The following is a 16001-nucleotide window of genomic DNA, read 5'->3' on the forward strand; positions in this document are numbered from 1 at the left end:
GGAGAAAACTCTAGAATGAACCTGTGAATCCAAAATTAGAATCTGAAACAAGTTCCCAGGAAAAGACCAGCTCAGAATAAACCAAAGTACTATTAATTACATAAGGGATCTGTGGCTCAGGAGGACTTACTTACCAGTTCCACCTATGGAGAACCTCAAAGTTGGGAGGCTTTCAATAAGCCTGAAGCAGGAGAATATGATCTGGAGACCTGGAGACAGGGAACTTAAGGCCAATTTATGCTAACTTCCTAAAACAGAAAACACCAAGGTCTGGGAGCAGGACCTGGACAACTTGTAGTCAAGACTTTCCACTGGTAACAAGCCCAAATTGGTACCTTATTTCCAAGTTCACATGACTCCTTTTGGGGAGAAGAGTCCTTAGTCTTCTCTGAGGTCCTGCGTTGGGCACTAAATAATGTTGATGAAGAAAAGTGAAACTCTAAAATATTTGAAGAGGTTTATTCTGAGCCAAATGGCCCAGGACACAGCCCCAGATGGTCCTGAGAATATGTGCCCAATGTGGTTGGGTTACAGCTTGGTTTGATACATTTTAGGGAGACAAAAGTTATAATCAAAGAGATAAATCAATACATGAAGGATATACATTGGTTCCAGAAAGTTTAGACATCTTAAAGTCAAGGTTTACAGGTCAAAAATAGATTCAAAGATTTTCTGATTGGCAACTGTTTGAGTTAAGCTTTGTCTAAAGACTTAAAATGTCAGTAGAAAGGAAAGCTTAAGATTACATAGTTGTGGAAGCCAAGGTTTTTGTTATAGAAAGAAATGCTTGAGTTAAGATAACGGGGTCCTGGAAGCCAACGTTCTTGTTATGTAGATGAAGCTTCCATGTAGCAGGCTTTAGAAAGAATAGTTGACAAATGTCTCTCTTGCACCTTAGAAGATATCAGACTCTCATTTACTCTCTCCTGGATCTGGAAAAGCCTTAGCGGCATTAATAAAGTTTCTCTACAGATGCAAAATTTCCCCCACAAAAGATACCTTTGCAGGACCATTTCAAAATTTGTCAAATAAATATGTTCCAGGGTAAAGTATTTTTATTTACTTCATGGTTTGCTATCTGTCATGTGGTGCTATATGACAGTCAGGTTGAAATTTAGTATCTTATTACCACCTAGAATCTGTTTTGTCAGTCTCATGATCTCTGTTTTAATGTTAATTCTGGTCAGTCATTTAGCATTCAATGGTAATGCTAGAGACCTCAAGTGTTTAGTTTAACTCTTTCAACCAACTGCCAGTCAAGAATTTTTAAAATCAACCTATGAAAGCTTCTAAGCAGCAGGCTTCAGAGAGGATAGATGGTAAAAGGTGTCAGACTCTTAGTTAAATGTTTTCTGGATCCTCACGAGGACTTAGAAATGGAAGCAAATTCTATACAGAATTCAGATTTCCCCCAGAAGAATTGGCTTTGCAGGGCCATTCCAAAACATGTCAAAGAAATACATTTTGGGGTAAAATATTTTATTTCATTCAGGGCCTGTTACCTGTCATGTGATTCTACACCAGAGTCAGGTTGGAATTTGCTATTGTTGCTACAGTCTGTTTTGTCCGTCTTATAATCACTGTGTTAATGTCAATACTGGTCAGTTTTGCCTAAACTCCAAAGGGATGGCATATGAGGAGTCATGTCTGACCTCTCTTCCTGCATGGCCTGAACTAGTTTTTCAGATTTCTTTGAGATCTCCCTGGGCAAGAGAGTTTCCATTCAGTCAATGACAGGGCTTGGGATTTATTATTATTATTATTATTATTATTATTATTATTTTCTGAGGTTGCAACACAAAGCCCAAGTAGGAGGTCTAATTTTGGATAGAGGCAGAAACACTGTCTCATGGAATGCAAGAGTAAATACGATAAAATGAGAGAGATGGAAAATGGAGTACACTCAAGTATGTTGCTTATTTTCAGGCTTCTGATGCCTAATCCCTCATTGTTTTGTAGTCACATGGTTATTTCTTGGTTCTTTTATAACATTTTTCACAACTGGATTGCTATGATTGTGCAGACACTGTCTACTAGAGTCAAATGTTGTTTTGAAATAGTTCATTATTTTATTTAACTGCGTAAACTAGTTTAGTCTATGATGAGTTAATAGACAGATGTGAAAAATTTTAAACTCCTCTGTCAGGGCTCAGAACATGATCCTTCCAAATATGGCTTCTTGATGAAATCTAAAAGTAAAATCCTAAGCCCCCCAATCAACTGAATGGATCCCCCTTCTTGGCCAGTGGAGCTGAGAGCAATCTGAAAAAGTAAATTTCAGGCCATGAGGGAAGGGGGATTGGGCACACCTTGTTGCACTCCCTCCATTTTGGAATTAACATTAAAATAGAGATCATAGGACTGACAAAACAATAAGATACCAAATTCCAACCTGACTCCCATATAGCATCACATGACAGATAGTAGACACTGAAAGAAATAAAAATGTTTTACCACAAAATATATTTATATGACAGATTTTGAAATGGCCCTGCAAAACTATCTTTTGTGGGGGAAATTTTGCATCTGCCATTAGTGCAGCTAGGCCTTTTCCAGATCTAGGAAAGATAAACTGTGAGGCTCACACCTTTTAAGGTCCAAAAAGAGACATTTACCATCTATTCTTTCTGAAGCCAGCTACATGGAGGCTTCATATATGTAACAAGAATCTTAGCTTCCACAAACTCCCTTACCTTAACTCAAACATTTTTTTCTACTGACTTCAAGTCTTTAGTTTAACTCTTTCAACCAATTGCCAATCAGAAAAATCTTTGCATTCACCTATGACTCATAAGCCTTTCACTTCATGTCCTGCTTTTTCAGGCTGAAACAATGTATATTTTACATGTATTGATTTATGACTTTGCCTGCAAATTCTTTCCCTAAGTTTTAGGGAGACAGAAGTTACCCTGGGCACACTTTCTCAGGATCTTCTGAGGCGTTTCCCCGGCCATTGTCACTCATATTGGCTCAGAATAAACCTCTTTAAATATTTTACAGTGTTCAGCTTTTTCATCAGATGCAAACTTGACATACTAAATAAGCTGAAGAAAACTGAGAAAACCGAAGAGGTAGAAAGGTCACTTTCTGATTTTTTCTGCCCTTCTCCCCTGAGAGCTGTCCACAAAAGAATTCTCAGACCTACCTGTTCTGAGAGAAGGTAATAAGCCCCTTATTCCAGAGGGGCCCTGACCAATGCCCAGAGGGAAAAAAATGTCACATGGGGAGGCCACTAAGAATCTGAACAAACCTCACTAAGTCCTCCTCCTAAGTTTATTTCCATTATATCATGTTTTTAAATGTTCTAATCATACTTTTAAGGCTCGCATGCCTCATGAAACTTCTACTAAGTAAATTTGCTATACTTTTCTGTTGCTAATTTGTCTTTTGTTAGAAGTTACCAACCACGAAGCTTTTGATGAGCAAGGAAAAAATGTCTTACTTCCCCCCTGCCCCCCGTAGCACTAATTACAAACTTTGCAAAGTTTCGATACTATCTATCATCTTATGGTGTGACCCATCTCATTCACAGGGAAGTCCAAACACAGCTCATGTGGTCTATGCAGTCCATTTATACGGGATTTTGCTAAAGTTTCTATACTCCTAGATTCTTAGGCTTAGCATCACTAAGAGGGATAGAATGTGTCTGAACTGTATCCGTTCATTATATCAGGGATAGGATGTGTCTGAACTGTATGCATTCATTATATCAGGGATAGAATGTGTCTCTGAACTGTATCAGTTCATTATATCAGGGATACAATGTGTGTCTGAACTGTATCCGTTCATTGTATCAGGGATAGAATGTGTCTGTGAACTGTATCCGTTCATTATACCAGGGATAGAATGTGTCTATGAACTGTATCCGTTCATTATATCAGGGATAGAATGTGTCTCTGAACTGTATCAGTTCATTACCTCAGGGATACAAGGTGTGTCTGAACTGTATCCATTCGTTATACCAGGGATAGAATGTGTGTCTGAATTGTATCAGTTCATGATATCAGGGATAGAATGTGTCTGTGAACTGTATCCGTTCATTATATCAGGGATAGAATGTGTGTCTGAACTGTATCCGTTCATTATATCAGGGATAGAATGTGTCTGTGAACTGTATCATTTCATTATATCAGGGATACAATGTGTGTCTGAACTGTATCAATACACATAACCTACTTCTGAGACACAGTAAGGACAGGGCTTGGCCCCCACTCCTACTATCACATTTTTTTCCCGTACCTGCCAACTTCCAGACCTTGCACCACCACCTCCACTGGCACGATACCCACTGGATGGATAACTTGAAGAAACTAAGATAAGCAGCATTCCACCATAAATCTTATTCAAGGGAGTTAACCTTATCACTCACGTGTGCCTAAGACCAGAAGAATGACTGATCTTTACCCCTTGCTTCATTATAATACTAAAATCTCCACCCAGGGAAGGGCTTACCCACCATTTTTTGATCATGCAATGTATGTGTTCACATAATTTCTCACTGTGCCTGCATATCCTGTGCTCCACTCCACATGTATAAAGAGCCTCCCATACCTCATGATTATCCACGTCACTCATCTTAAAACACAGCAAAGACCTAGCCATGGGGAACCAGCCAGAGAACTGTCATTCCAGTGCTGTCTCCCTTGTGTTCGAGCATAAGCCCTTAATAAAGCCTTGTCTGGAAAACTTGCTTGGTCTCATGTCCATTTCTATTGCACAGGAGCCCAAGAACCTGTGGTTAGTAATACTTTCACATTTTGGCCTGAATGAATCAGGTACTGTCATTTAGCTGATAGGTGACTAGTTTCCTTTATTATTTTCATAGTTTTACATCTTATGTATCAATATGGTTTGGCTCTGTGTCCCCACCTAAATCTCATGTTGAATTGTAATTCCCAGTGTTCAGGGAGGTAGCTGGTAGGAGGTGATTGGATCCTGGGGTGGATTTCCCCCTTGCTGTGCTCATGATTCTGAGTGAGTTCTCCTGAGATCTAGTTGCTTGAAAGTGTGAAGCACTTCCCCTTTCACTCTCTCTCTCCTGCTCAGCCTTGTAAAGATTGTACCTGCTTCCCCTCCACCTTCCCCCATGATTGTGTGTTTCCCGGGGCCTCCCCAGCCATGCTTTCTGTAAAGCCTAAGCAACTGTGAGTCAATTAAACCTCTTTTCTCCATAAATTACCCAGTCCCAGGTATGTCTTTATGGCAGCACGAGGACGGACTAATACGGTATCTATCTCTAAACAACAGAGTTTACTCTTGTCTATTTTTGAACTTTAAAAATGAAGTTACTTTGAATATTTTTTTGACTTTTTTGCTAAATATAATTTTTGTGATATTCAGCTCATTATCGTGTATAGTTTGCTCATTTTCCTTAGCATATGCAATGTCATTGAATATCTTAATTGATATATTTATTCTATAGTTATTTGGTATGTATGTTATTTTCAGCTTCGGGCTATTATGAATGCTTTTGCTATTGACATTTATGGCCTTATGTTTTCATATATAAATGCAAAAAATATAGTGCATATACCTATGGGTAGAATTGATGGGTATGTATTTTTCTGACTTATAATGAGGTTGAGTAACTTTTCTTTGATTTATCAGCCATTTAGAGTTTCCCTTTTGTAAAGTACCTATTCAAGTATTTTTCCCATTTGCTATCAAATTTTAGCCTTTTGTTATAGACACATAAGAATTTTTTTATACATGTGCTGGATATTTTGTTTTCAGTTTTGTTACACATCTGCTAGTTTGTGACCTATCCAAGTGTTCAAATTTTATTTGTAAATTGAATTACCAATATTTTACTTTATATTAGCCTTTTTTGTCTTAAGTAGTCTGTTCATAACCTGAAGTCAAGAAAATATTATCCTATCTTATCTTCTAAAAGCTCATAGTTTTTTTTTCTTTCTTCACCTTTTAGTTTTTAACCCGCCTAAAACATATCTGTGATATGTGACTTTAGGCAAATTTTCCATTCCCCATATGAACAAACAATTTTCCCAATACAACTTGATAAATTTATTTTTCCCGGATCTGCAGTGACATCTCTGTCTTCTTTATAGTCACATTCCATAAAAGCTTTGCCTGCTCTTGGTCTCCCCAATTCCTCCACTGTCCTCTCTATTCAGGATATTTACCTCTCATTTCAATGATCTTTATGTGGATAAATCAAATCTTTCAGGGCCATCAGCACAGTTTTTGTTTGTCTGTTTTTTTCCTTGTTTTGATATAACTGTCTATTCCCTCAATTGAAGATATGTGTTTTGTTTTGTTGCATTTTCATCTGTCTTCAAGTACACCATACTGATGGCTTTTCCTAACTCATTGTTTTGTTTTTCCTTTTAATTTTTTTTCTCCTTTTGTCATTTCTCCAGGCTCACTTCTTAATACTGGAGGGCTCCTAGCTCAGTTATGGGTCCTCTTCTTTTTTTCCTGTACCTTTTCTCTGTTAAGCTCATTGGGGTTCTTAGCTATAAACATGTATCTATATAATAATATCTATGTATTAATGACTTCAGTTCAAAGCAAACTTGGCATTCACCAAACTGATCTGCGCCTCTGTCTTCCCACCCTAAACTTCCTGCAACTGCGTCTTTCCTTAGGCCCACTGGTAGGAGGTCCACAATTTCAGTTGCTCAATCGAAGCCTTTAGAGTTGCCCCTGGTGCTTCTCTTTCCCTTGAAACCGACATCCAACTAGTAAAGGAATCCTGTTGGCCCTACCTTCAGAAGACACCTAGGTTCCAACCATTTCTACAATATGTTCCTGCTTTACCTAAATCCTCTAAGGGTTATTTCTAAAGCAGCAGTTGAAGAAACGTCAGATCATGCCACTTTGGTGATTAAAACCCCACTGTAGCTCACCGTTTATTGGGAGTAAAATCTAAAATTCTTACAGGAAGCTCTACAGGGCCCTTTTTCATGCTCCTCTCCCCCATTACCTCTTAGATGTCTGCTCGTGCCACTGTTTCCCTCACTGCTCCAGCCATCCTGGCCTTCTTGTCATTCTTTGAATAAGCCATGTACACTCTCACCTCAGGCCTGTCCTACCAGTTTTTTTTTTTTTTTTCTCCACTTGGGATCCCTCCCACCCCAACACTCTCTTCAGGGCTAAATTCTTTATGTCCTCAAGACTGCATGAATGTTATCCTTCCAAAGAGATCTGTACTATCGATGACATTGTAAAAAGCAACAAACGTTACCACAGCTTCAGCAATTCTTTCTCTCAATCTACTTTTTCCCTTTCTCTATACCATTTGACATTGACAGACTATACAGTTAACTTCTTTCTTCTGTTTATTATTGTTCACTGCCTCTGGGCTACATGGGCAGCTTCATGAGGACAGGCACCTATTTTGCCAACAAATATATCCCAAGGGTCTTAATAGTTCAATAGATGGCTGTACATAGTATAAATTCAACAAACATTTGTCAGATGAAATAAGGCTTCATAAAATTTCTGTAGATGCATGGACCTATTTCTGAACTCTTTATTCTTTTTTTTTGGTTTGTCTTGTGATGTGTGAATTGCATACTGTTTAATGGTTTAACTTGAAAGTAAGTCTGAATTTCTGGCATGACCATTTATCTGCATTGTTCTTATTTAACATTATCTTGGCTGCTATTCTTGGCTCTTTGATCATCTTTTTAAGAATCAGCTTGCCAAATTGTATTCATATCCTCCAGCTATCTATCTAGCTATCTGTCTATCTTGGGAGAGAGAGAACATTGAATCTATATCTCTGTTTCTAAGTGTAGTTCTGGCTCTAAGTATCTATCTTCATTAATCTCTGAATCTATTTCTATTTCTTCAGTATCTCAAACAATCAGTTCCTTTTTAAACTCCCTTTATTATTATGTTAAAGTATTTCAAGGTAAATAGCCAGTGTTTTGTCATTCTAGCCCTGACCATGTTCCTATGCATCCCTGAAAAGGGAGAACAGTGCACCAGTCTGCTCACACTGAGTCCTTCATAGGACTTACCCACAACACCCCAAAATCTCAGTGACTTACACAACAAATGTATATGTCTCAACTTATTGAAGATACCATTCAAAAGAATTTCAAAATTATTTTTGAAATTCAAAAGAATTAAAATCATGAACTCAGAAAATCGTACAACAGTGTTCATAGCTCCATTATTTACGATAGCCAAAAGGTTGTGTCCATCAATAGACAAACAAGTGAGCAAAATGTGATATATACAAGCAATGTGATACTATTCTGCCTTCAAAAGGAATGAAACTCTGATATTTTCTGCCACATGGATGAACCCTGAAAATGAAGTGAAGTATAAAGGCAGATATTGTAGGATTCTACTCATTTGAGGTACCCTGTTGGAGGCTGAAAGAGTGAGGGTCGTGATCAACTGGGTAACCCACTGGAGGCTGGGTGAGTAAGCAGCAAAACTGCTTCTCATAAATGCAGAATGTTGGCAAACTGACAAACTGCGTTTGCCACACAGAGGTTATGCTGAGGGCGGTCATGCCCCAGGCACAAGTGTTTCTTGTTATTAGGTATGTCTGAAAGTCTGATAGCAATGATGTGAACCTGTAATCAATCAAGTAGCTGACCAATCGTGACATCCTCCTCCCTGCTCTTTCTACCCAATAAATACGGAGGGCTGAGAAGCTCGGGCGGCTGCCTTTACTGACTCGAAGCTGGGATCTCTCTTCTTCCCCTAAGCGAGCCTTTCCTTAAAACCGTTTTCTTCTGTCTTTTGTTACCATTTCTATATTCATTTCTTCATTCAGTCCTGTAATGATGGTCTCAAGTAGTAATTGTACAAGTCTGTCACAAGTGGTGCCTGAACAGGGGCATCTAGGGACAAGTGTGGACCTGAAGAGGCCTGGAGGGATAAATAAGCAGGGATAGAGAGAAAGACAAAGTATAGGTAGGGAAAGACATGAATTTGCAGGAACTAACAGGAAACATGGGGACAGATAGGGATAGATAAAGACTAGCAGAGACTAGCAGAAACTTGCAGGGACAGCCAGGGTCCTATAGAGACTTGAACGAGGAAGGTCTGCTGGAACAGAAACTAAAACTAGCCAGACAAACGAGAAACCCCATTATAAGTCTGCCAGCAGCAACATAAGGCTACTGTTCTAAAAAGGTACTTGTCAGTGCCCCAGAGGTTTGAAGAACGGGAAGCCTTTGAAGCAGGGTAGCATGGGGAAGAATTTGGTTATTTTTTTCTTTCATTTGGAGTTCGGTACATACCTTTTCTGTTATTTCAGGGCCGGAGACACTATTTTGCCCCACTTAGAGCACCTATCAAAAGTGGTAGACAAGAGGGAGAATGAAAACTGGCTGGCAGCATCTTTTATGGCTACAGAAATGCTCACTTTGACTATGGCTTATGAGGCTACAAATGTGGATTGGGAACGTGCAGTGGCACCTGTGAGGTGTGCAGAAAGTTCAGGAGGTTTTCTTAGTTTTTCAAGATGTGGGAACTGAGCTTCACTGCTTTACAATGTTGACTCAGGCAACGGCTAATCTTGGTAGTTGACGGATCTAAAGGCAGCCAAGGGTTGAGCCCTAGAGTGGAAAAGCTGTAAGTGTAGAGAATCAGACGTTGCAAAAGAGAATGCCGCCAGACCTCTGGGCAGAAGGTCTTATAAGAGCTCTCTTAACAGAAAAAGTGCCAGGGCTTGCTCTCGTTGAAATAAGGGAAATCACTGGGCTAATCAATGCTACTCTATATTTCACCACAACGGCATTCCCTGTCGGGAAACGAGAAGCGGGCCTGGACCTGGGCACCTCGAACAAGGGGGCTTCCCCAGTCCAGGCAGCAACTCCGTTTCAGGGGGGTTTCTGGAGGTGCTTTGACTCCCCCCTCCTCAAGCACCAGGAAGCACAGGATTAGATCTCCCAAATGAACGGCTTTAGGGGAAAGCAACCGGCCTCTCACTGGCCTCTGGGGACTTTTGCCAACAGGATAGCTGGGATTAATTTTAGGTAAATGTCATCTTAACCTGCGGGGCGTTACTGAAGTCCCACGAGTTCTTCGGGTGTTGGAGAAACTCAGGTAGCGGTCATGTCCCAGGATCTCTGGGTTTTGAAGCAGGAGAATATATTGCGCAGCCGTTGCTCATCCCCTGTAAATTGTACCTTCTCCACGTAAGAAGCGAGGAGGTCAGGGATTTGGAAGCACAGCTGGGAGAAAGAGCTGTCACAACCCACAGCATCTAACAGACCCGCCTGTGTAAGCGCAAATGGAAGGTTTAAGGATTGCTTTTTTGCTACACTGTTGCATGAGAAGGATAAGCCTCAACTTGTTTTCTCTGTGCCTTCTGTCCATCGGAAAAAGCTTCTTTTACCATCAATGGAAAGTGTTACCTCGCAGCAATTAGGCCAAGAGGCAGAAGCTGCGCCGCAGCTTGTGGAGCGGAGGCCTCAGCAATGGCCTGGCTCCCGGCTGCAGCCCCAGAAAGCTTTTTGCTTTTGTAGAGTTACTAACGTGGGGACGAGGACACGCCTGTGTCTTTACAGGAGATGAACAAACCGTGTGGGTGCCCTCGGGACCGAGGGCCGACCGGAGTCCCGCTGACCTCAACCCCCGTAATACAGGGACAGACTAAAAAAAAAAAAAAAGGGTTGGAGGCCGAAAGAGCGAGGGTCGTGATCAGCTCGGTTTACCACTGGAGGCCGGACGAGTAAGCAGCAAAACTGCTTCTCATAAATGCAGAATGTTGGCAAACTGAGAAACTGCGTTTGCCGCGCGGAGGTGGTGCGGAGGGCGTCACGCGCAGGCACAAGTGTGTGTCATTAGGTGCGTCGGAAAGTCCGATCGCAACCACATGCACCTGCAATCAATCACGCAGCTGATCAGTCGTGCGTCCTCCCGGCTGCTTCTACTCGATACATGCGGGGGGCTGAGAAGCTGGGGCGGCTGCCCTTGCTCACTAGAAGCTGGGAGCTCTTCCCCGAGCTTAGCCTTCAAACAGTGGGTTCCCCCACCACCCCCCGCCCCCCACTTCTACCTCCCTCCCTTCGCTCAGTTCTGTAATGAGCATCTCAAGCAGTAACAGTAACTGCGGTAGTGACGATCTCAAGTAGTAATTGTACAGCTTTGCTACAGTACCTAGAAGAGGAAAATCCACAGAAACAGAATAGACCTTACCAGAGATGAGGAAAAGGAGAAAATAGTTAATGTTTAATGGGTACAGAAGATTTGCTTGGGATGAGGAAAAAGTCCTGGAGATGGATGGTGGTGATGGTTGTATCAACCTAAAGGAAGAAACTGAGGCAAAGTTAACACGTATATTTGGACCAAGATTGGGAAATGCAATCTAAGAAGAGATTCTAGTAGCCTTAAATAAATGCTCCAACTAACAGCAGTTATAATGGGGCCTCTAAGGGAAAAGGGAAGTTCTAAGCTGACAAACTATTGATCAACTAGACATTGTTCTTTTGTGGCTATTGATCAGCTGTACACTATTCTCTAGGGAACATGAAGATAACGGGTAAAGGTCATATTGTACAACTTGTAACATTTTAGGTAACTTATCAGCTAGTCTGGAAACTTCGGGGGAGCGGGGTGGGGGGGAAGTATAAAATTCCTTTAAACAACCCCAGGTGCGCATGTGTGAGCAGGACTGGGTAGGGAAGTTATTGAATTCTCATGCTCGTGTCTCTGAGCCTAAGACGTTTGGTAAAGCTCACATTCTTCAGACTGCTCTGAATCATTTTTCTCAGTTTCAAATATTTTCTAAGGTCAATTTTTGGGGAAGCTAAGGCAGGTCATATATGAAAGTAATTTAACAGTGGTTTTCTTAGATTGGACCTCAATCCTAAACAAAGGGGAAAGACCCAAATAATTTTCTAAACTACCAAAAAATTTAAAAATTTTAACCAACCATACTAGGATTGAATCTCTTCTTGCTTATAGAAAATATTAGAGTACACAGTAATGTAGCCAGTTGTTGGAAAAAATGGTAAAAGTGGTAAGTTCAACCAGTTAAGATTTAAGTTGGGGTGTTTATGTATTCCTTTGTGGTATTTTGTCAGCTTTCTAAAGGTGTAATTTGTTGGAGTTTCACTGAAGAGAATATTATACCTGTGCAATCATGATTTGTAGCCTGTTTTCTTAAGATGCCCCAGATTGCATAAGCTTCAGCCTCAGAAAACCTGAATTCCAATCCCCACTAATTTAAACACCAGTGAGGTAAATATGAATTACATGAAAGAGCCAAGATCATGCAGGCATAGATTGCAGCACAACAAGACTGCAGGGTCTAAAATTCCCCCCTGCCCTTCCCCGCTCCCCCCAGGAATCAGTGTGGGCCCTTGTGAGAATACTGGATGAGAAAAGGTCTTACTTCTTGAAGTAACTCAAAGATCTTATATACACTGAGATTAGTAAAATGAATATTTTTAAATGCTTGCAATGCTGAAAGTTTTATGTATTACAAGTTAAAAGAAAGACAGGATGATTACATACTAATACTTGAGTGATGGGGAATGGCTCAAAATGTATCTTTTGCAAGACAATACTTCCTTAGAAACGTTGATTTCTATTTCAAGAGAGATGCCTGGAAGTGGGAAGTGTAAAAAGAGAAACTTTCAAAACAATGTCGTGAATAAAGTAAAAGAGAAAACAATTTTAAGTTGCAGCTGCCAGCAACCTGACTTATCTGGGTGTTTAATTTGTAAATTGAGAGGTTACATTTTTCTTAAGGAGTTTGTCACATTTTATATGAACTGTAATTGCAGGCTAGGGACAAGGACCCCAGAGACAGTGATGTCAATGTATCTCCTGAATGGGAGTACTAGCCATCACCATGATGCAAGCTCTCCTATTTAAGTCACTGGATCTCTATCTTAACAGCCTGCGTAACGCAGCTGCTGTCAACTGACATTAGGCATTTACAGATTCAGGCTGGTCTATTTCTAGATCTTCAAATGATTCACCTATCGCTGTATTTTAAAAAGTCTCAATAAGTTAGGGACTGACCCTTATCCTTCTGCCAACAAGATGTAATTCCCATGCCTAATCCACTGTACCTTCTTGTTTGAATTCATAGACTCTCCTGTTTCAGTTCAGAAAACAAGTTTGAAATACAGAACATAGAATACCTCCAGTTTAGAAAGTCTGATGTATGCCTCTTAGTTCCCCATACTTACTACATAAAAGGAAATGCTGAACAATCGCATGTACTACCTTAGTTCTGTAAGGTTTTTCTCTAAATCTTCAGATCATCGTGTTTGGGGAAAATACTGTGTAAGGTAAGTTTGCAGTCTTGATGCTGATCAATCGCAGGATGCTTTAAATAGATTCTGGACTTACTAGAAAGTTTTGGTTCAAACCAGAGAAATACTGGAGAATGTTGAAGTTGATACATCTGACTTTGAACTGCAGATACTTGTGGATAGTACTACTCATATATAAATCTTAGATAATTCGATCTCGTTTCTTAGTAGTTATGGACTCATCTTTTCTGTACATCAGAATGTAGCAGATTACTTGAATTCTATACAGATCTGTCTGCATAATGATTCCAACAGTTTTTATCATTGCAACATATATTCACCTATAATTTTAAAATCTTCATAAAGAGCTTATCTAAATCATAGTGTTCCGCCTTGTTAGGTAACTCATAAGCATCTCTAAAAATGGTTTAGTTAGGAAGACCCTCCATATCCTGCTCCGAGAAACCATTGCAGCATACTTAATACTTAGAAGTTCCCAGAAGCTGAAAAGAATGTGAGTGGCTTGCCAGACGTCCAGAAGCTTATCAGTGATGAAGATAGAATATAAAGCCAGCTTTGATTAAAAACCATGTCATGTAGCATTGTGAACATTAAACATGCCAAGAATGTTTCAAGGGTTAGGAATAGACAGGGGAAGAACTCAGTTCAACTTCTGTAGAGACTGAAGGTGATCATGCCCTTGGTCTGCTTCAAGACAATCCCTCGGCCTTAATCAAAACTTCTCTATCGTTCTAAAGATTCCCCAAGTGATTTTACTTTAGAAAATGGCTTTTCTTCCACAACTAGAAGTGACACTTCATGTGAAAATACTGCTGGGGAGGAAACATAATGAATCTGATTGTACAGAGAATTAAATGTCTTATAGTCAGGGTCACCATTTAGCCCTGTTTTCTCAAGATTATTCCCTTTCTTATGCCTGTTGTCCTCATGTCCTGTCTAGCTTAGCCTTTTAGCACTCAAACGTATTCTGAGTTAGATGGTCACCAAGAATTGTGCCAATCTTTGATGCAGAGCAGGGTCTGACAGAACGACAACAAAAATGAAAAAGTAGAAAACTTGGCTACCTGCTGCTGGATCTGCTATTGAAGAGAAAAACATAATGGACAGCAAAGGGTGAGATTCCCAAAGCTAACTGTCGCTATCACAATCTTAAGGCTAACCTGGCACTCATTTTTAGTACCCGCTTTTTATACCAGAATTTGTACATGCAACAAGGGTGAAAACTAATTTTACCCATGACAGTGTTCCCACATTTCCAACAGTTCTCCTTGTTACTTAGGTCATTCCTGCTCATCATTCACACTTGAATTCCTGCTTATTTGAAGAACTCCAATTAGATAGAATTCACTGGCATGATCTTAAAGGACAAATTTATCATATGGTTGACCTCATAAACCAATGGTTGCATAGTTTTAATGTCTAGACCAAAGATTTTAAATGCAAAAAATTACATTTTAAAAAATTTTAACTTGTATATTAATCACATACCTGGATGGAAAATTTTTTTCAAAAATCCAGCACACAGAATGAAAATGTCTAAAATATTTCAAAACTTTTTGCCCTAAACATCAAATAGTTAGTTACATGTAACTTGGGGGGCAAAATAGCTGCACTAAATAGAACATAAGATTAATAATAAAAATCTTCTAGACACTAATCTTGACACATCACCTATATAGAAAAGGTCATGAAAAATCAAAATAGCCAAAATATACACTATGTTCAATTTTCTTCATAATCAAAGAAATCCATATTGTGAGTTTCGATACTAGTGCTAAATGCTGGGGCAAGCATGATGCTGCCGCAAGGGTGTTCTACTGTTAAGCATTTAACAACTTGGTGATAAGCTTCTAAAGCATAGTAAACCATTGTCCATGAATTATGCCAGAGAATGCACCTCACAATATTGTATATTATATAAGCAAACTCAACATGAATGTAAACCAACTAAGCTGAGTGCCTCATATTCAATCACAGCAATATTCTGTATAAAGACTGTGGGAAAGATGTGCTAAATATTAAGTATACATAGAACTGGATGTTTACTAAGGTTTGGAGTTATGCATAGACAGTTATTACATGGGGCATGGTATAATCCAGTTGATTCCTTTATTTTCCAAGTATTCATAAATGTTGCTATACTGGGTAATTCTTAAAATACAGTGAATGAATCAACACTACCAGAGTTTGGAAGGTGGTTGTAAAATCTGAGTGGTTATGGAGCCACTCATCTCTCGTAAGCTGGGGAGATCCCCAGGGTCTCATTAGCAAGTTTCAGGGCCAGGAGTATTCATGGTCAGGGTTCGGGACACAGCTGCCCTGATAAGGATATTTTTGGACCCATTTTTTCCTCTTGGGCTTTAATATTCCCAGTGGACCAATAGCAGTCACTGGGGCTGGTCCCCAGTAGGCAGCCACCATTCTCTGAATTTACTGTGAAATAACAACCATAGCCCTCCAAGGATCTTGTTCTTACTAAATGATGGACAACCAGGTCTGGGTGAGCATTCAGCATTTCCATCATACAAATTGCTACTAAATGTTTGCCTTTAATTTTCCCAATGGTTTAACAGTTTTTAAAATAATAGATACATTATAAATCAGCCGATGGAAAGCTCTGGCATAAAGCTGGTAATATTTCAAGAATGAGAACTGAAAAATACATAAGGATATAATGTGGGTTTCATCAGTAAAAATCTGAATTTTCATCGTTTTCCATCCATCCACTGTGGCATGGTTGTGGTGGAATGTACTGAGGGGCCCTGGTGTGAAGTTCCTGCC

Source organism: Pan troglodytes, chromosome 1 (genome assembly GCF_028858775.2).
Source record: "Pan troglodytes isolate AG18354 chromosome 1, NHGRI_mPanTro3-v2.0_pri, whole genome shotgun sequence".
Taxonomy (NCBI): domain Eukaryota; kingdom Metazoa; phylum Chordata; class Mammalia; order Primates; family Hominidae; genus Pan; species Pan troglodytes.